Raw genomic sequence first — 20,681 nt, forward strand, 5'->3', positions numbered from 1 at the left:
CGAAGTTTAGAGATGAGAACCTGGAGCGAGCCTCACCTAACCCAGAGTGGCTTTAGGCCCAGCTAGGCTCATGACGTCAAGCCTGCTTTCCACAGAGCTTTAGCGTGACTTGGGGCAGTGTGTGCTCAGGACAAGGTCATAAACCTAGCCAGATAAGGGTTTGCAATGGTGTCTCAACAGAAGATTGACATCAGGAAGCATGTTAAATCTCTGGGTGCCTAGCACAAGCTGGGGTCCCTAGTTGTTACCAAAGTAAGGATCCCTCATCCCCAAATCCAAGAGCCAACAACCTTCTAGGGGCCAATAACGACTGAGTGTGCTCCTGTGCTCTAGGGCAAGAGTCTCACGGCCACACGGAACATTCGGACAAGAGTCTATGAAATGTCTGGAGGACTTCTAGAGAACGCACCCTAACCAGTCCAGGCTGGGGATAACACAGGAAAGACACCAAGACAAGGAGGCCATAGCCTTGCTCAGAAGCACTGGCTCGGTAGCTCCCTGTGTGTGGTCAGGGACCACACCTAGGACACTGGTGGGTAGAGGAATGAACAACCCTCACCATGGGGGAGCTTGGCGGAACCAGGGATCACACCACGGTACACCAAGGAAGAGCTGGCAGGGAGTGCCTGTGCTCAGACGGCCACCCATCATCAATTTGCAAGCTGTTTGGTGGTACTGGGTTCCAACAATGTCCTAAATAGGACAAAGCCTAAATCTTAAGGTTGCTGCTTTCCCATGGGGCAAATGTAGCAGGATCCGGAACCCTGCATCCCTGAGGGACTGCTCTGACAGGAAGAGCACTGGGTTTCAGCTAAGGACCACAGATAAGGAGCTTCAGGTCCAGCTCAGGTGACCCTGAGGCGGTCAGAGGCCAGGCTTCAAGGCTCACCTCACGTCCTTGTCAAGATGAGCACAGCTGTGACAAAACGCCAGGACCAGAAGGAACCTAGGGAAGAGATGCTTTGCTTGGATTTCACAACCGCATCGTAGTCCATCATCGAAGGAAGTCAGGGCAGGAGCTGCTGCAGAGGCCATGGAAGGGAGCTGCTTACTGGATTACTCCTCATGGCTTGCTCAGCCTGCTTTCTTAAAAAAACCCAAGACCACCTGCCCAGTGATGGCACCACCCACCTGGGCTTGACCCTCCTCCATCAATCACTAAGAAAATGCCCTACAGGCCTGTCGACAGCCTGATCTTATGGAGGCATTTTCTCAGTGGAGATTCCCTCCCCTCTGGTGACTCTAGCTTCTGCCGCACTGCCGTAATGCTAGCCAGCACAGCACAGCAAAGTTCAGCTGATAGGAAAGGTAGGGCAGAGTCCTGCAGAGCCCAGGAGAGTGGGTGGGGAGTGCTAGGAAACTGGGGGGACGAGAGTGAGTGCTTGGCTGGGGGGGGGTGTCTCTGCATCAGCAGCCCCCGTAGCTAACTTTTATAAACTCTGTTAAGTCCAGAGGACTTACTGGGGAGGGAGGAACAGCTCCATGCAACACAGTTTTCTTGTCTGAAGTTTGTCCTGGCTTTGCTAGCAAACTCCCTTGATTTGATTGCAACACAAACAGAATGTAAAAGAAATGTCTGTGTGGGTGGCACTGGAGCGCCTTGGTCACGGTGGCCACAGTGGGTCCCTGGGCACCCCTGCCCTGCCAGGGCCATGTGAGAGCGTTTTGTGCCGATTTCCTCAGCATCTGCCCGGGCAACAGTGGCTCCTGTCTTCTCCCCGCTGTCCTTCCTGACTGCTTTGTTTGTTTCATTTGCCCTGCATAACAACGACGACAACAACAACAAAAATGTAAATTAGAATCAACCATTTATTTCAGCGTCAGTGAAAGAATTATTTTGTTAATTGGTGTATTGATATCCCCAAACTGCTCACTGTGCCAAGTTATTAAGAATAGGCAGACAAGGGGCAGATTAAACTTTGGATCACCTGTTCCTTCGGGCAAAACACATCAAGCAAATTGACTGCAACCAAATGTCATATTATTTACATGGCGTACACAATATATGTCCTAAAAATGTGCTCGCAACAAAAGATGTGAGTTTGCTCTTGAGCATATAATGGGCCCCACTTAATAGCAAACCTCTCTTATGTGCCCTTCTCTATAATTAAATCATATGGGAAAATGTCACAAAGCAAAATAAAATGTATTTATTTCAGTCATATCTTCCCACAGCATGACATGAGGTCTGAAAAAAAGAATCACTAAGCATTTTTCTGCCATCTGTGCTGGTAGGGGATACATCTCCATGCCTGTCACTGTAAAAAAATCCATTTCGAATTAAGCTTAGTTTTCTTATTACTATCTAGTGTCTGGCTGGATGAGCGCAAAATCAGACAGAATTCTCGAACTGACACAATATTTTCCCCTTCATACTCGTTATTTGGTAGCAAAGCTAGTCTGCCACCATGCCTTTTTACTGAACTTGCAGGGCGCCAAGAGAGAGAAATCACTGAAAATTTCATTTGTGTTAAAATCTCCGTGCCTTTTCTTCTGAAAACAAAAGTCATAGCATTTTCCAACAATTGAAAATCACAATTTCTCCTAAACCCAGTGTGGATCCCTGTGACAACATGGACCATGGTGCTGGGTGAGCCTGGGAATCCCCCTGTGGCTGCTAGCTTAGGAAGCCCCAAGCTCTGCCTTGACATCGCGGCCTCCCTTACACACAAAGCCTAAAGGCTGTGCTTGGCTGAGACTGTGGTGAGCATTTAGGAACACTTAGCAGGTTTTTTCTGTCCTCTACTCAGTGAAGCCTTTTCACAGCTTGTTTGTGAGACTCGAAAGCCCCGCCCAGTCTTCATGGTCCACTTGTCTGATTGAGGCAAGCGCTAGGGGCCCGGGTTAAACACCAAGCATGAAGATGTTTGATGGCAGAGGTTCCCTGAGTCGTTGCCTGACACGCTTCTGTTCTGAGACTCACTCAGCAATGGTGAGGGATGAGGCAGCGCTGTGTCAGGACGAAAGCGCCTGGCTCCCCTGCCGCTCACCCATCTTCTCAAGTTCACAGCATCCGTATTAAAGATTCTAAACCCCACCAAATTAAGCAAGTACGGTTTACTTGAGAGAAATTTCACGTAAAATTGTATCATTTAAATCATGATTTTACAGAAATGGTTTTGCTGAAAGTGGAGAAACTATGCATCATTTAGTCTGTCATGGAGTCGAGGGCCACGTTCACTTCATGCATTCTCTTGACTGGTTTTTTTTTTTTTGTTTTTGATTTTTGTCTTTCAAGACAGGGTTTCTCTGTAGCTTTGGAGCCTGTCCTGGAACTAACTCTTGTAGACCAGACTGGTCTCTTGACTGTTTAAAGCTCTAAAAAGATTAAGGTATCACAGTTTTTTAAGATCCTCTCTTTCTTTACTTTTTGAAATATTTTATTAATATTTTTATTTGATCATATTCACCCCTAATTTAAACATAGTAATTGCATGTTTTGTGGAACATAGGTGGTGTTTATACATGTATGTGCTGTGTAACATTCAAAGCAGGGTCAGCATGTCTATTGTGTCTGCCTATTCAAACCTTAGCCATTTCTCCACAGTGAGAGCATCGACTCCGTCTTTGTCTCTCCCCAGAAAATGGACACAGTCCTTTCTTCTGCTGCTTAAGTGTGCAATGTTTTGTTGTCCTCGGTGCTGTGGTAGAGCAGCATAGCCCTCTCCTCTCACTGCTAGCTTCCTGCCTATTCACAGTTCTCCGTACATCCCTTCCATACTCCCGGCCTCCTGATCACTAATGTGCTCCTGATTTCCAGAGGAGCAGTGTTTCGGCGTCGATGCATTAGTGAGATTGTATGGTACCTGGCCCTCAGTGTCTGGTGGATTTTACTTCATATCGTGTCCTCCATGGCTCTGCTGTTACACACAGCACAATTTCATATCTTCATGGTTTAATAGTATCACATTTGTTTCTTTTATATATATTTATATTTAAAAGTTTTAAAATCGGTATTTTATAGATTTGTAGAGGGTTTAACTCCCACTCCCCTCTCCATGGTGACATTTGGTTGGGTCTTGGCCATGCAGCCACTGCTCCTGTGAGTTCATAGCTGCAGCTGAGTCGAGACTACAATTCTCCAGTAGTCACCTACCACCTCTGACTCTTACGTTCTTCTCCCTCTTCCTCGGTGATCCCTGAGCCTTGGGAGGAGGGGTGTAGTTTGTATGTTCCATTTCGGACTGAGGATTCTGCAGTCTCATATTTTCTGCACCTTGGCCAGTTGTGGGTCCCTGTGTTAATCACCATCTACTGTAAGCAGAAGCTTCTCTGATGAGAGTTGAGAGATGCATTAATCTGTGATTATAATAGTGAGTCCTTAGAACCATCTGAATGCTAAGTCTATTTATTAGAATAACAGTAGGTTCTTCCCTAGGACATACGACCCATCTAGCTATAGGTTCTTGGCCCCAGGAATGGTTCCAGATACGGGCTTCATCTTGTGGAGCCAGCCCTAAAGCCAACGAGAAAGTGGTTGGTTGCTCTGTGGCATTCATGCACGATTGCATCAGTGGACATGTCTTGCCAGTCCACTCTCGGAGCGTGTAAGGTTCACACATGGGGAAGGTTGGTGGTTACTGTCCCCTAGCAGCACGGATAGCTTCTCCTGCCCTGTACAAAGTAGCCAGTAGGGATGGGATGCCAGGTGTTCACTAGCTCAATGTCCCCATGTCCTATGACTCAAGTATGTGGTGCCTTCAGCAATAGGGTCTGACCATAAATTTCTGGAGGGTAATCAGCAGCTTTGGTGACACCTATACGTTTAGGGTTTTTGGGGACCTCATAGGCCAACAACTCCAAAAGAAGTAATCCATTTATGACACCCAGCTTTTTATTTATTAACTTGTTATCTAGTAGGTATATTGTTGTCCTGTTATAGGGTAACTCAATTTTAACCCTTTTCTCTGTCTCTGTCTGTGTGTGTGTGTGTGTGTGTGTGTGTGTGTGTGTGTATGTGTGTGTGTGTGTTCTGTTTGTCTGTCTGTCTCTCTGCCTACAGTGGTAGGTTTCCATCTTACTTTTTCAAAAGGTTTTAATGTTAGTTATACCTCCCCATATTGTCTCAGTTACCACACCCTCACGGCCCCCACCCCAGGTTAACCTTTCCTGTTCCATTGTTTCCTTTTAACCCTTTGTACCACTGTGTTCTATCTTTTCTCCCTCCAAAGCCCCTTCCCATGGCTCCTGAGTAATTCTCTGACCTCTGTGAATATTTTAAATAAAGCATAGGCACCTGAAGTTCAAAGATGACATCCATAAATGAGAGAAAATATGGTGTTTGCCTCTCTAGGTCTGGATTGCCTCACTCAGAATGACTGTTTTCAGTTCCATCCATCCAATTTTTTTTGCCAATTTCATAGTTTCATTTCTCTTAATAACTTACTAGTATTATTTTGTGTAAACATACTACAATTTTATTATATTATTTATTATTTGATAAATATCTAGGTCTTTTGCATTTTCTATTTATTGTGAGTAGAGCAACAATGAACATGGATGAGATGAGCAGGTTCCTCCATATTAGAATATGAAATCTTTTAGATGTATGCCTGTGTGCTGTGACTGGCCGTATGGTAGGACCTGTCTTTAGCTTCTTAGGGACCTCCTCACACCGTGTTCCGCAGCGGCTGCATCAGCTTACTCTCCCAGCCACAGAGACTAGTTGTTCCTCTTCTGCATATTCACCCACTGGGGAGTTTTGTTTGGTTTGTTTGTTTGATTGATTGATTGATTTTAGACAGTTTGGCTAGGGTAAAATAAAATCTCAAAATAATTTTAATTAGCATTTCCATAATGGCTAAGAGGTTGAACATTTTTAAAAATGTTTCTCAACCATAAAAATTTCACTTTTTGAGAACTCTCTGTTTAATTCTGTGCCCCATTTTTTAAATTTGGTTATTTGTTTTGTTGATTTTTTTTTTAGTTCTTCGTGTATTCTGTATACCAACCCTTTGTCAGATCACTTCCCATTCTGTGAGTTCCTTTTTGCTTGAGCAATAGTGTCCTTTGCTATGTAGAAAATTGGTCCCAAATTGTTGGATTTGATGCCTGTGCTACCACAGTACTGTTCAGAAAGCCCTTCCCTCTGCCAATGAGTTCAAACCTATTCCACACTTCTCCTCCATCATTCAGAGTTGAATGTTGCCCAAAGTGAGAGATAAGGGCTACATCTTGTTCTTGTAAATGTAGCTGTCCAGCTTCACCCACGTATTTGTGAGGATGCTCTCCTTTCCCCGGGGTGCATATACCATAACTTCTTCATTTATCCTCCACTTGATGGCAGTTGTGAATGGGGGGGGGACTTCAGATGCCTCTTTGGAACACGTATTTTACACTCGGGGTGAATGTAGCAGGGTTAGGGTTTGTAGAACTACTGGGTCCTGTAGTTAATCTACTTTTAAACTTAATGTGTGTGAGTGTGTGTCTGTGTTTGTGGGTACATACACCACAGTATGTGTGCCGTGGTATAAATGTGGAGGTCCGAGGACAGCTTTTGGGAGTCTGCTCTTTCCTTCCTCCGTGGGTTCAAACTTGGGCTGTCAGGCTTGAGAGAGGGCGCTCACCACCAAGCCGTCCTGCTGACCCTGTTTGGAATGTTTTCAGGAACCGCCATAACATTTTCAGCAGTGGTGGACTGATTTACATTCCCAACTACACTGTGTGATAGTGAGTTATTAGCTCCCTTCCCCCTCCTTGCCACCAGCTCCCCTTATTATCCTTCATCTTCAGCAGCACCGTTCCAACTGATACACGGTGACTTCTCCTGCCCTCTTTCCTTCTGTCTCCGTAGTGGTGGGGATGCTGACTGTTTCCTCATTCGCCTCTTGGCCACTTTTGAGAACTCTCTGCTTAAGCCAATTGCCCATTTGTGATGTATTATTATGTGGTGTTGTCTAGTTGCCTTTGCCCTTAAATTGAGTTGTGCATCTGTTCTGCATAGCAGCCCCTTGCTACTTCCTTTAAAACCAGCCCTAGCGCTTTCTGGAAGTTACTTTTTGACAATAACAATTCAAGTTAAATTGACTTGTAAACTATTAAATGAGACATACAACTTAGCTGCTGTCACTAGTAATATCATTAAAGCTGTCATACTCTTTCCAGTATTGATCTCATAGGTTCCCAACTGAACATAGTACTTATTCTTGTGACATTAATTTCATTCATTGATTGTTTCATTTTAAGACTCTTTCATAGTCTGCCTCTGGACTTGATTCAGCCCTCTGTGACTCCCGATCAGGGGTCTGCAACATTGACATTGGAACTGTGATACAGAGAAAGAGCAGATTCGTCAATGAAGAGCAGTGAATGGCTTCCACGTTAAGCACTGAGCTGTCTAAAAAACAAAAACTGAGAATGACTTTGACCACAGTTGACTTAACCTATTGCTCTCGTTAGGCCTGGCTGTAGTTCCAGGTTCTCACATCTAGGTCCAAAGCTGAACTGGTGTTCTCGGTAAGACAAAAGGATACCACTTGTATTAAAAGCTGTGCCCGTCCCCAAGACCTCCTGTTGTGAGCACAGGTCAGGTCATCAGCACAGATGCTGGAAGTGTGCTGTGCGGAGAACACCAGCCATCGACACCAAATGCTGTTCTGAAGGAATTTTGGAAGCATTAACTGTTTGTGTCTGTGATTTCCTCCTCTGGATTGGCTGCAGTACTAGGTGTTGTGGCCATGCTCTTCCAGCATAAGAGATGGATCAACTTCTAGCTCACTGATTTTTACCAGCTTCGAATACTGTCTGTATTTGACTAAGGGCTGCCAGAAGGAAACCTAGCGCAATTCTGTAGTGCACGCTCCGGTTCTCGTTGTTTGCTAACACAGCAGAGTCCTTGCCTGGTCGTAATGTTGTTATTAGCTATTCATTTTTGTCTGTGTTCTCTACTGAGCCACCTCTTAGCCAGAAATAGTGCATAAAATGGTTTGAAGAAAATGTTAATCCCAGGGTTTTTCTTAGTTAATAAAACCTGTATAGTGCCTTCCAGGCTGTGTTACGCTGAAGCTTATCGTAATGTCTAGGTTCACTTTTGGTTTGTTTTTTGTTGTTTGTTCTTTTCTGATGTTGGGGATGGTGTGGCAATGCTTTGTGCCTGCACCCCACCCCCAGAGTCACATGTTTGGGACTCTGTTCCAAGGATGGGAAAGAAATATGCTTCCTAGACATGGAGTGTCGGAACTAAAGAGAGTATCTTGGTCAGTGAAGAAGTCGATGCCTCAGCCTCCAGCTAAGGTCAAGGGTCAGGTGCTGAACAGAGAAGCCAAGCAGAAAGGATACACAGGCTAGTTTGCTGTGAGCTGAGCCGGTGTGGAATGACCATGGAGCCTTATGGAGGTGGGAAAGTCTTCAGCAGTGAGACACAGAACTGGCTCTACTTCCCGTAGCTGTGAACACTGCTCCGTGGGCCAGCCTGGCTGGCCTTGGCCACAGAAATTATCACATGATCACCCGTTCTGATTATCCAGGATTAGGGACTGGCAGGTGGGGTATGTGGTAAAAGGATATTTCTAGAATGTGCCTAGGGATCTGGCAAGGAGTTCAGAGGAGATATGCAGTGGGGCAGGCTGGGTAGGAAGAAGCCTTAACAGCTGCCCTGCCTGCTGTGTTCATGCATGTGAGGGCATTGATAATGGAACGTCTTAGACCAGGCCATGCAAGCAACAGAAATGCATGTTCCTGGAGGTTCTGGGGACCCCAAGTTCAAGAGCAAGATGTCATCAGGCGCCTTCTTCTGAGGCCTTTCCTGGGCGTGCAGATGCTCACCTTTGTGTCCCCCCATCTGTTCCTTGTCCGTCAGTCTCTATGCCTAAACCCTCACCTCTTTCTAAAGACCTCATTTTACCTCTGGCATTTCACTAAACACGCCTCCCTCCACGTACAGCCAAACCCTCGGGGAGTAGAAGTTAAGTCTTGAGGGTAAAATCCGGAGGGCAGGGCCACAGTTCAGCCCCTAAGAGAAAGGAGGGAGAGCTGCTGAGTCAGTGAGGCTGGAGGAAAGGGAGCTTGGGGCTCAGGACAGGAAACTACGTGACAGTGGCCCAGGGATAAGCCAGTGTCAGGGTCAGCCTGGGCAAATGTCAAATGAGAACTGGTGGTAATGGCTGTGCACGTTGGGAGACTAGGATTTCCCTAGTGCCCTCCCAGATAGACCACTCTCAACCTGGGGGTTTCCACCACCATAGGGTCGCATAGCAGATATCCAACAGATCAGATAGTTACATTATTATTCCTAACAGTAGCAAGATTACAGTTACGAAGGAGCAATGAAAGAATTTCATGGTTGGAGGTCACCACAGTATGAGGGACTGACTTAAAGGATCTCGGCATTAGCAAGGTGGAGAGCCACTGTCCTAGAGAATGCGTTGGAACCACATGTCCCATGTCACTGTCACACTGCAGAGCAAGGGCTCAGAGTGGCTTTCATTTCTGATGTTCCCCCACCCCACCAAGGGTCATGCGCCTGCAGTTTTCGACAAATACCAGTAGATGGCGATCTCCCATCCCTGGCGGGTTGACCCACAGGACTCAGTACTGACCTGACCTCTCAAGGACTCTGTCTTGCTGTAGAATCTGAGGCCTCACAAGGATCAAAAGCTAGGTCCCCGTTTGTCGACACAAACTCCCCGCACATGTCCTTGTGTCCCCATCGCAGTGGTGGCTCTTCTCCGGTCACAGTCTCTCACAAATATCCCATGTGTCTAGGTTAGTCTCACTTTTCTCAAGTCAGCTAAACTTGTATGTAGTCTTGCTCCGTCTCATACTGGTTCAGGGGTGTCCTACGTTTTGACGTCACAGTATGAGACTGTCATCTGTAATGTGTTGGCTCCATTTACCCTCTCCTGGGATGCGTGTGATCCATGAACTGCAGGCTCCACACATCTGAGCCGCCCCCCACCCCGCAAGCCCTTTGCTCCTTCTCACTCGTAGCCAACCTTACAAGAAATTTCTTATTGCTCTATAACATAGCTCCTAATTCTTAGTTCATCAAATGAACTAATTTTCCCTTGCAAAATTCTCAGAAACAACCAGGCAGACTTTTCTGTGGAATAAAAGCATAAAGATTTTTGTATCAACTATCAGCAACACAACTCACTTAGTTTGGTCTTGAAGTTTTAAGGGATTCAAAATTTATTTAGTCTCATCCGTAATATTTGAAGCAAACTAGAGCGCGAGCACTTGTGATAAGAATCTATTTGATGAGAAGTATCGTGGTTGCTGGAATGGCATTCAAGTGTGACTCTGGCAGTGAAGAATCTCCAGGGTGGGGGAGGAAGCTGGTACCTGACAGTGGAGACAGAGAAATGGCGCTCAAAGGTAGAGGTACTGGCTCTAACTGTAGCCGGTGCTGGCTGAGCCCGACTCCAGGCAGGCCTGAGGAGTGGTTTGCTTCACCATGCCTTGCAGATCCTCTCTGTGCCATTTCTCAATGGCCATTTCTGGTTTTGCCTTGGAGTGGAACTGAGTTCAGAGAGATGAAAGACTTTCCCAAGGTCACAGTGTCCTGGCTCTACAGCGGAGGACGGTGTCTCCCCAGTGCCACGGCAATAATAGCATAATAATGACTCTCCAAAGGTGAAAAGGCTCGAAATTAATCTAGAAATACGATGCATTTCCCCTCAGTTCCTCAAGAGTGCCTAAGCTTGGCCAGGCTGGCAGTGGAGGTATACAGAGGACTACAGAGAAGGCGTACTGATTTCTGCAGGCAGAGTGTGAGCCTGCAGGTTTGCGGCTCCTAGCTTAGCCATCCCTGATGGGTTCCCCAGTGCCCCCAAAAGAATGTGAGAAAGTCAGTTTGCCCCTTGGGTGTGGTGGTCATTTCCATTTCACACTCTGCCACGGGTGCACTTTTATATCACAATCAGTAAGGCCCGTCAACTTGGCACACAGTTAGTGGGCCTGCCCTTTGAGGGCCCTGTCTGCCCTTGGTCTTCTCCACAGCCAGGGCCCCAATAAGTGTGCAAATTACACTACTGTCTTCTAAACTTAGCAGTGCCCTTTACTAGAATTTCAGGGAACTCTAAGCGTCTACATTTGATTAAGTCATGGTCATTATTTTAAGACAAGGCATGGAAGTTTGGTACACACTCAAAATTGACAACTAGCTTTTTAAAGTTTCAGATTTAAAACCAACTTTGTAAGTTTGCAGTGAACTGCTCCCCTCTGCCCTTACTTAGCCCGGAAGATCCCATCCCACACAGTGTGCTCATCCAAATGGAAACTACCAGAACTACAAGGAAAATAAGCTGGATCCTTGTTATTCTGAGTTACAAGAGATTCTGTTTTGCTTAGTCAGTAGGATAAACAGCAAGAAGCTCAGAGAAGCTTCTTTGGCCAGGTCATGGAGTGACCTTTTATCTGTATACATACACACACATGCGCACACACAGGTGGGCACACAGTCACACACATGCGTGCACACTCACACGGGCATACTGAGAATGCCCAAAAATTTTATAACTCTACACAACAGCTATTTCTGTTTCCTCTCAGAGGTGGAACAGAAGTGACCTTTTCCTGGGGAGAAATACAAAGCACTGTGGGTAAGCTTGCCTCTTGCTCTCTTCTCTAAGGCCGGCTCTGAAGCACATGCTCAGCTATTGGTGGGAGTCAGGTGAGCTCTGAGTCTGAGAAGAGGAAGACAGGGTTCAGGGCCAATCTCTGGCACCAGGAGTGTGTCCTCCCCAGAAAATCCTAGTTCCTTCGACCTGCATCCTTAATTTGCAGAATAAATCTGTATGCCCAGTAGACTTAAACATAATCATACATTTGACTTGACCATTTTAAATCTAGGACTAAAACAGAGAGACAGGAGACTCAGGTCCTTCGACATGTCAGTCCGTTTTCAGTGGTAGTGAAAGCACAGAAGTGGGTTACCTCCCCACTGACGAGCAAGCGTTAGGTGGAAATTACGTTCTGTTGTCATGAACGAAGATTGTTAGCATTTAACTGGATGGAGAACAGCTAAGACTGGGACAAAGCTGCCATAATGAAATTCAGTTTTTTAAAAAAGGTACTTGGACATATATAATAAAAACCTTAACTGTGTGCTGCTGAGACAGCGTGTGTGTTTGTGTGTCTCAAATACGGCGAAGGCTAGAAAATACACATAAAGAGCAAAAATGGCTGTCTCTGCCAATAGAGAACTCTAGGTTTTTAATCCTCTTTTGTTACCATTTGTCTCCTCTATGATGAAATATGTAGACAGAATAAGCTATTTTGAAAATAAAAATAATGGATTAGTCTAGATTACCTCTAATTTTTTTTATAATTCCACTAAAATTTTCAAAAAAAAATGGCATTTCCCAAAAGCGGTTACTCTTCAAAACAGAGCCGTGTTGCCCTACCAAGCAGGGCAGGACCACTGCTCAGCATCCAGAGTCGGAAACTACAGGAGCCCTCTGTAAAAACCAGTGTGTGTGTCCAGCTCAGTGACATGGGAAAGGGCATGACAAGGGAGACTCCATCCTAACCAAGGATGACGGGGCTGGGGCAGGGGCTGGGGCTCAGTGCAAGGGCGCTGACCCTCCTGGGAGGCTCTACATTCAATCCCCAGTACCGCTGCCAGCAGCTTAGCTCTTCCTTCTTTCCCACACTGCAAACGAAGTTTACCTTGAGGCCTCCAAAACAGAGTGTATCAGCAGATTCTCAACAAGTTCAGAGGGCGTGACTCTCGGTACTGTGTGCCAGTAGGACACTTACAGTTCAGATGAACTATCCAGGGTAACCAAACAAGAAAACCCGGGATTCAGGGATGCCCCAGTCACCCTACACCTCTTTCAAGTGACTGTTCCCCTAGAAGAGATTTCTTATGCAAAACACCCTTCTGCTGTAACTGTAGCAGGTCCAGTTGATTTGTAGGCCGACCCAGGAGCCAGCAAGTCTGCAGCACTGGCTAGGATTCTTAAAGCCACAGGTCCCAAACGCCGGGACATCAGATCACGCAGACTGTAGTGAGTGTTACTACTTTTTCTGTTATTAGAATGAATATATAAACAACGTAGGAAGTCACTGTCTGCTTCACTGCCTTTGGGCAAAACCGTACAAATCTATTCCTACCTTGAAGGGTTTCTATTTTAGGGATCATTTCAGCAGACTCAGAGCCCCCTGGACTTGTCAGTCCTTGCTCACAGGAATTAGTTCCTGTGTTCAAAGTAGACCTCTCCAAAGACTGTGCCAGCCTCTCCTTACTCAAGTCTCATCCATGGTCGGAAGCAGCTGTCACCATCAGTGTTCTGCTGACTGCTGGGCACGCTGCTGCCACACCTCCCATGGGAAGCATTCCCTCAGCTGCCCGCTCCAGTCTTTACAGAAAACACCTTTGATGCACGAAGAAACCATAGCTCATAGAGATAGAAATGATTATCCTGAGTACAGTGAGTTAGCAGCCAGCAGGAGCAGCCATCTTCTTCAGCACCTGTCGCTGAAGCCTGTGTTTAGCCCCCACTGCTCTCCTCAGGGTTGTTAACTCCCCCATGCTCTCACCCTGCTCCCTGCCTCAGCTTTCCTCGGAGGGAGGAAGGTGCCCTTACAGTACTTCCCTACCTGCCTGAGATCTGTCCTTTCTGAGAGCAAAGGGTTTGAGCTGGCGTGGGATGAGCAGCAATCAAGTCCCAGGACTCCTGGGGGGTCATCTGGCTGCATGGGCCCAGGGGTTCCTCTCAGCTGTGCTGCAGAACAAGCCCAGGGTTTAGACACAGAGGGTGTGTGCTTGAGCTAGCTTGCAGGCTTCCTTTGAAGTCAGGGCTGTGGAGGAGGCAATCCAAGGACAACTGCCACCCTGGCGCCACCACTCATTAGGACGGAGGCAATGGTCGCCATGTTGGGAGGCTCAGAGGTCTCAGAACAATGCTGGGAATTAGGTGAACCCCTGTTGGAGTGCATCCTAGAGAGCAGGAACACACTGTGTATCACAGAGTGTATCTGTTGTAAGTTAAGTCAGGGATTCCTGAGACATGGCCCATGTTGCTCTCAAATATAAAGGAGCATTGAGCTACAGGCCAGCGAAACAGCACTCAGTCAGGAAATGGGACATGCTTCCCATGGACGTTGCCTCCATGGACGGACCCCAGCACTCTGCTTCAGGGTCAGAGTGGAGAGAGGATTAATGGGCTCTTTAGACTTAGGATTTCCAAGGTCTGTTGCTGGAATCGTTTCTGACCTAAGCCACAGTGTCTCTGCTCTCTGGTTCATGGCCCAGGTAAAAGGTCTATTTTCTTTATTTTTGAATAGTGGTCTAATTCAGAAGTCAGAACTTCTAAGTCAAAATAACCTTATTCAAAGAGACAATAAAACACAATTAGATCAATTAAAATTGCTGAAAATGTCAGTTGTCACCCCCTTCCCCTGCTTGTACTGCCTTTGTCCAGTACTCGAGCGCATGCACACAGCCTTACTCCTCCCCCAGGGCAGTCCTGCCTCAGCATGGACTCCAGGGTCGTCAGAACCAGCACGCCCACACCTTCAAGCTTTTCTTATCCGGCTTGCAGTTGCTTCTGCAAAAGCCGTTATGACCTCTGGTTTAATTCCAAACATATAAAGTCTTCCTATTGCTAAATCAGTGACACTTGGCCAATTAATGGAGAACACCGGTCTAATCAGGAGGCAAAAGGAGGCGCTCACCCACACAGCCCTAATTTGGTTTTCATTGCTCTTGTTTGTTTCGTTGACGGTTGTGAATTATAATTTAGATCAAGAGTTCTCCACCTGGGGTTTCCCAGGGGTCGCCTAAGACCATCGGAAAACATGGATATCTGCTTTACAATTCAGAACAGTGGCAAAATTGGAGTTATGAAGTAGCAATGAAAATAGTTTCATGGGACTATTGTGGGGTCGCAACGTTAGGAAGGTTGAGAAGCACTGCTCTAGAGGACATTTGTTGAGTGGTCACCAGATTGCAAGACACTGTGCTGGATATATGAAAAGGAAGGTAAGGACGGAGGAAAAGAAGGAAGGATGGAGAATGAAAGCGAGACAGTTAGGAAGGAGAGGGGGATGGGAGGGCCGAAGAGACAGTCCATGACCTTAGAGATATCACACTGCATAGAAGTGCCAAGAGAGTGGCCCGAATGGAACACACTAGGGGCCTGGACTGGAAGTGAGAAAGTTCATGATGCATTTCACCCGACTATGAAAGCTGAGCAGTTGGGAGAAACCTATTCTAGACTGTGGAGAGAGAGCTTCTGAAGGTATGCCACACATTTACAACTGGACCACTGGTACCCTGTGATGAGCTGGACAGAAACGGGGAGGTGGTAATGGTCCTACCTTTCTCTTATGACTTTTGTGGCCAACTGAGCCCCCTCAGATGAGGCCCAGGACCTGTAGGGATACCAGGGCTCAAACCACTCCTTGAGCCTTCATTGTAGAAGAAGTAACAGATCTCGGTCAGACATCTTGCTCAGCCTGTGTTTATGCCCAGCGATGATCCCAGCTATAGAGTATGGCATCCCCCCTCCTTGAAGGCAGGGTCCATCTGTAGTTCTTGTGGCCATCATGGTGGCGTTCGCTTTGTAAGTCTACCCCTTGTACTTGAAGATGATGTGTCTGAAAGTCAGACAAGCGAAGTGTCTCACCCCAGGTCACACAGGCAGGGGCCATCCGACGCTCCTTCTCCTCAAATGCTCCTGAGTTTACCTGACAAGCTGAGAGTGTTCATTCCCAGTCTACCAGAAGCTGCTCCAACCTCGCAAGGCCGTTCCAAAGCTGCCATCAACTTTGAAAGCATTCATGTCATTCCATCTTGGGTCAGATCACTTAACCCTTCTAAGCCAGGCATACTCTGTCTCTGATTTTCCATCTGACCTACAGCTCTAAGAGATTGAAGCTTCTACTCAAGATTAAGTCCTCACAGCCCATTTCCTGCGTGCACTGGCTTCTCTGGGGGAAGCAATCAATCACTTGATTGATAATTTCTGAATAATGGAGATAAATACTTTCCATTTGGGAGAGCTCCCTTGCTTAAGGTTATTGACAGGTACATTTGTCAACATATCACGGTGGCTTCATAGCATTTCTCACTATGCCCAGCTCAAGTGGTTCTCATTCTCCACGATGAAAATGGGTAAGCACCGTTTGTTACATGGGTCATCTAAGAGTCTAGAGGCACACAGTGGGAAGTGCTGGGAGCTCCCGAGGGCTTCATATCTGCTGCCGAAAAGGAGTTCAGCCCCTTCACACCTGTGAGCCGCTTGTGTGCTTCTTCCAGCACATAGGGATCAAAATGGAGTTTCTTTAGGTTGGAGACACACACAGAAAATCCAGTTTTATGTTTTTCCAAATAAATTCACAAATTATAAACAAAGATGACACAAATTATGGTAAACGTCTATCTCTCATGAAGTGATCATATACAAAATGCTGTGGATATGTTTATCAGTTGCCATTTTGCTTTTAACTCTTAGAAGACCGGAACTCAGTTATTGTGCATGCAGGAGCTCTCAGACAATAGAACCAGTGTGTGAGCCTCCATAGAGAGGAGAGGACTCATTGCAACCAAAGACTTACAGCCTCTTGGTTAAGTCAAAGCAGCTCCCCCCAAACCTTTCAGTCACCATGGCAACAGTTTTGTGACCCACTAGAGGCAGACCCTGGTCTCAACTTCATCCTGCAGTCCTTCTGCTACCCTGCTGCCACTGCTGGAACCGGTGCCTTTCCCCTTGAGACTACGGCTTCACTGCTTACCACCCTCTTTGCCACCATGCACAGACTGTCCCACAAATGCAGGGTTAACACATCCAGGCTAGTGACCTCAGCAAACAGGAAGCCTTGGGGATATTCCACCTACCCCTTAGCATCTCAGGGTCACCTACATGGCCCAGCTGGCCACTTGGGGACAGCAGAGACTCAGGGCAGCAAAAGGCAGAGTGGAGGCTGGAGATGAAAGGGCCAATTCTCCATTCTTCTGTGGTCCCCAGAGATGAACACTGCGACCTTGTTCCCAGTCTCCAGCCAGCTGTCCTCCCCACTCTGAGAACACTCCACCCCTACGACGTGTCCCTGGAAATGTATCCTCATGTGGTGGGGAGAGAGAGTGGGAGGTGGTTTGCTGGAGATAGGGGAAAACAGGACAACCCCAGCCACAGATTTTTATGAACATCTTTTTCCAATTAGCCAGACAAGTTTCATTATCCATACAGTAGCCTAAAATTCAATTTCGGTTTTCTTTTCTCCCTACTGGTTAAAATAAATGTGGTCCTAACTCAATGAGTCAAATTCCTGGCATCCCGTCATACCCTGGGTCCCTCTTGTCAGCCTAAGGGAGGGTTTCTGAGGCTAGCATGCTCACACAGTAGCTTACTGAATCCAGAACTGCACTGACTGTGGACACCATTTGTGACCCACCTGCAGCTCAGAGCCCGGAGCCCAGGACAGTCCAAAGTTAAAGAGTGCTTCCTGCAGCTTTGCAGCCAGCAGGGAGCTTTGAAGACCCAGGGTCATGACCAAGGTTCAGCTCATATAGGTCACCTAGGAATATTCCAAGAGTTTCACCCTGCCTGAAAGCAGGGAGCCCACAGAAGCTTTGTGGGGTCCACTGTGAGCACCTGGTGTGGGCTAGTCTCTCTCCCGTTCCTGAAAATTCCTCCTCACGACATCAGAGAGTGGGAAATCTCTAACCCTCAAAGGCTTTGCTGAGTCCATGTTGCTGTCTCCTATCTGTCCGTGGAAATGCAATAGAAGAGCCGCCATAGGAATGTTCTGTCTGTAGCATCAGCCCAAACAAGGCTGGCACTGGGGTCACAGTCCCGCAGCTGCTGTCCTGAGAGTCAGGACACACCCGAGAAGAGACTCAAAGTGATGAGCATGGCGTTTGTCTCTTACAACAGCCTCTCTTAAAGTCCACAAATGTCACTGAAAAGAATTTCAAAGCCTTCAGTTACAGACAGAAGTTTTAGATAGTCTGCCTATTAAAAAACATCTAAAAGCCCTGTGTAAATACTGAGAAAATATGAAATACAAATGCTTTGTTAGCAGTGTGCTCATGCTTTAGTATCTCATTTTGATTTCATTTGATTTATGACGAAATATTTGTCTTATAGACATACTGAAAACAACAGATCCTAACCAGCTTGCTCAAGGTCACAGAGGTTATGGCTCACAAAGCATAGTCTGCTCTAAGGGTTCACAGTTAGTTCAAAAGATTTTGCTGTGTACCAGAGGAGTAGGGCAAATACTCTGAGACCAGAGACAGTGGAATTGTGCCTGTCCTCCACAGTTAATGACATTTCATGAAAGGAATATGGAGGGACGTAGAATTGGAGTGGCTGAGAGGATGTAGCCAGGAAACAAGAGGCTGGCCCCTGTTGCCTCTCCACAAGGATTATCTGAATGAGTGGTAAAGGCGGACACCATCTAGGTCAGGGGAACAGCTCCATGGGGCATAAAGGCATTCACCGATTCAGGGGGGCATCTGGGCCAGCCGAGCTGAGCAGACCGAGGAGAGGCCCTGGAGACCAAACTACAGAGCTCTAGATTTGCTGGTAGGTGAGCTCAGCGCTTCTTAGCTGTGACCCCAAAGGCTTGGGCCTGAAAATGAAACAATGGGAACCGTTGACAACACGCTTGGCCAAACCCATGCTTCTGGAAGTTAGCCAGGGAGTAACAGAGAGTGCACACGTAGTGGTCTTGATTTTCAAGGCCTCATCTTGAGTCTGCCTAAGAGTCCTGTCAGCTCCCTGTTCTCCTCGGCAACAAGAACAGATTTATTGACCGACATGGTGAATTTACAGTGAGGATTGAGTAAGGGTTGGGAAGACTGGGAGAGGACACAGAAAGCCAGAAAAAGAAAACTTTAGAACTCTCCAATCTTGATTTGTGGCCAAACAGAACTGTTACATGGCCACTCTTTTCATTACGCTTGTTAAATGGATCAAATGGTCTTACTAAGCTTTTACCATAGTAATTAAATGAAGTAATGTCCTGTGTCTGAAATGATTAAATATGTCTCTGAAATGAAGAAAATGGAGGTTTATGATTTTAAAACTATAGCCATAATGAAATTGTATGTCCTTTATTGATTTTATTATAAAATATTTCCTTTTTGCATTCTTAATTCAAAGCAGGGAAATGCTAACAGGGCTGAAAATAAAATACGGAAAATTCCTCAGGCAGTGTGCCGTAGGAAGCCTGTCACCGGGGCGGGTGTGTGGCTCACTAGAACAGTATCGGAGCTGTACTGGAAGACAGTGAAAGGAATTGGGTTTAGCTTTGCCAAGATTTCAGTGTGAAAGAGTTCTCTCTAACAGGGGCTTAGTCTGTTCCTATTGAACTTGAGCCGGTTGAAACTAGCACATCCCCAGCATCCTTTTCCATTAGCCTTCAGCTGCACGCAGAGGACGGAAATCAATGTGCAGATTTAGCTCCTTGCACTTGGCTCTTTGAGAAATTTACTGTGTTGCTACTACACGGACCTGTAGAACACGAACTAACGGAGCCTTCTCGGCAGTTCTTATTTCCTAGACGTCTGTTTGGCTCTCTGCTAAGGTCTGTGGGTAAACGGCCTTTTGAGTGCCTGAGTTGCACCCACTCGCAACACTTGCCTCCGTGATAGCTCAATTACAACTGTCACCCACCTGGGTCTCATGTTCATGATCACCTAAGGGTGAAACTTTGAGCCTCAAACCTTAAGGACATTGTTAGAGCCATGCCCAACAACTATGCAGTTCGAGCCTAATGACTATGCAGTATGTTTAGGTCTTGCTTTGGATTAGGAATTGGGAAGAGTTTTGAACCCCTAATAAAAAAGGGAAGTGAGTGTATGGGTGTGCATGCACATGCATGTGTGTGTATGTGTGTATGTGTGTTTGTGTGTGTGTGTGTGCATGTACACTATTCCCACAGGCCACACCAGGTCTAATGCTGTTAACTGTCCTATGTAACAGTGTTGCTATGGATTCCTAAATTTTTCTTAGAAAATAATATTGAAAGGTCCTAAAACTACCCATCTGCCTGAGAACTCACTCCCAGGTTCCCACGGCTCACTGGCAGTGAGGGGGATGGAGGGAGTCACATGTATCAGAGGCCACCATGGGTCTGACACCAGGAAGAAAAGGGTGAGAGGGGAGAGGTCGTCATCTCTGTTGTCACCACGAGCTTTACTGAAGGAAATAATGGGGACAAGTGGACAGCATGAACCTGGAGTGTTAGTAGAAAAGGAGACAGAAAAGATCAGGAGGCCTTCTGAGAAAGCAACCCACACAGTTCCTGTGACCCAGGCCCATCGCCACAGGAAATGCAAAGCATGAGACCCACATGTTAGCCAGCTCCAGGAGACCTTGGGGGACTCAGAGGTGTAAATGAAGATGGCCGTTCATTCCCAGCCACCCAGAGCCGAATAATCACACAGAAACTACATTAATTACAACACTGTTTGGCCAATAGCTTAGGTGTCTTCCTAGCTAGTTCTTATCTTTAATTAACCCATTTCTATTAATCTGTGTATTGCCATGAAGTTGTGGCCTACAAGTAGATTCTGGCGTCTTTCTCCTTCAGCAGCTACTGCTACTCTCTCTCTGTCTCTGTTCAGATTTCCTACCTGGCTTTACTCTGCTAAGCCATTGGCTGAAACAGCTTCTTTATTAACCAGTGATAATAAAACATATTCACAGTATACAAAGGGGAATCCCACATCATCTCCCCTTTTCTTTCTAAATAAAAAGGAAGGTTTTAACTTTAACATAGTAAAA

The 20,681-nt window shown here is 46.4% G+C and overlaps 1 protein-coding gene and 1 long non-coding RNA gene across 3 annotated transcripts in view; one reads left to right on the plus strand and one right to left on the minus strand.

Moving 5' to 3' along the window:
- The window catches only part of Pacrg (parkin coregulated), a 458,578-nt gene that overhangs the window by 337,231 nt on the left and 100,666 nt on the right, over positions 1–20,681 (plus strand). The window lies entirely within an intron of this gene.
- LOC146895780 (uncharacterized) overlaps positions 20,350–20,681 on the minus strand; it is a 10,932-nt gene continuing 10,600 nt past the window's right edge. Inside the window, exon 2 of the long non-coding RNA XR_015001185.2 lies at positions 20,350–20,681. This exon is cut by the window's right edge and continues 928 nt beyond it. This is a non-coding gene — a long non-coding RNA (uncharacterized LOC146895780).

This window comes from Myodes glareolus, chromosome 1, assembly GCF_982192425.1.
Source record: "Myodes glareolus chromosome 1, mMyoGla1.1, whole genome shotgun sequence".
Lineage (NCBI taxonomy): Eukaryota > Metazoa > Chordata > Mammalia > Rodentia > Cricetidae > Myodes > Myodes glareolus.